Consider the following 458-nt stretch of genomic DNA (forward strand, 5'->3'; position numbering starts at 1 on the left):
TGTGGGGTTACCCGCACTGTCGTTGTTATTGTCTTCTTTCTTTAGCGTTCTTTCTTTATGTTTCTTAGCATTAGTTTCACTGATGCTAGTTGATGCAGTAGGGGCGGATCATTTGTGTTGGAGGATGATTGTAACAAGTGGGTCTCCCCCGTAGTGAATCTCCTACTTTAAACCCTTCGGATCCCCCCCTTGAGTTCGGTCATGACGTCACTGTTAGTACGTCACTGGTTGTAACGGGAACCAAAGGGAAGCGACCTCGCTCTAACCACCTCACGTACCAAAACAAGGCTGTCGTTGTGCAAATGAGTTCGCCTATTTGTCCTACGACCTTGACCGTACGTGGTCAGGGAGTCGGAGTTCCTGAGATGTGACGTTGAACACTAGTCCTAGATCCTGGCGCGTTTCCAATTGGGAGAGTTCTTCTTTGTTAAAACTGTTGACAGTACAACAATTTTCAT

The sequence above is a fragment of the Branchiostoma floridae genome, unplaced genomic scaffold (assembly GCF_000003815.2).
Source record: "Branchiostoma floridae strain S238N-H82 unplaced genomic scaffold, Bfl_VNyyK Sc7u5tJ_1499, whole genome shotgun sequence".
Taxonomy (NCBI): Eukaryota; Metazoa; Chordata; class Leptocardii; order Amphioxiformes; family Branchiostomatidae; genus Branchiostoma; species Branchiostoma floridae.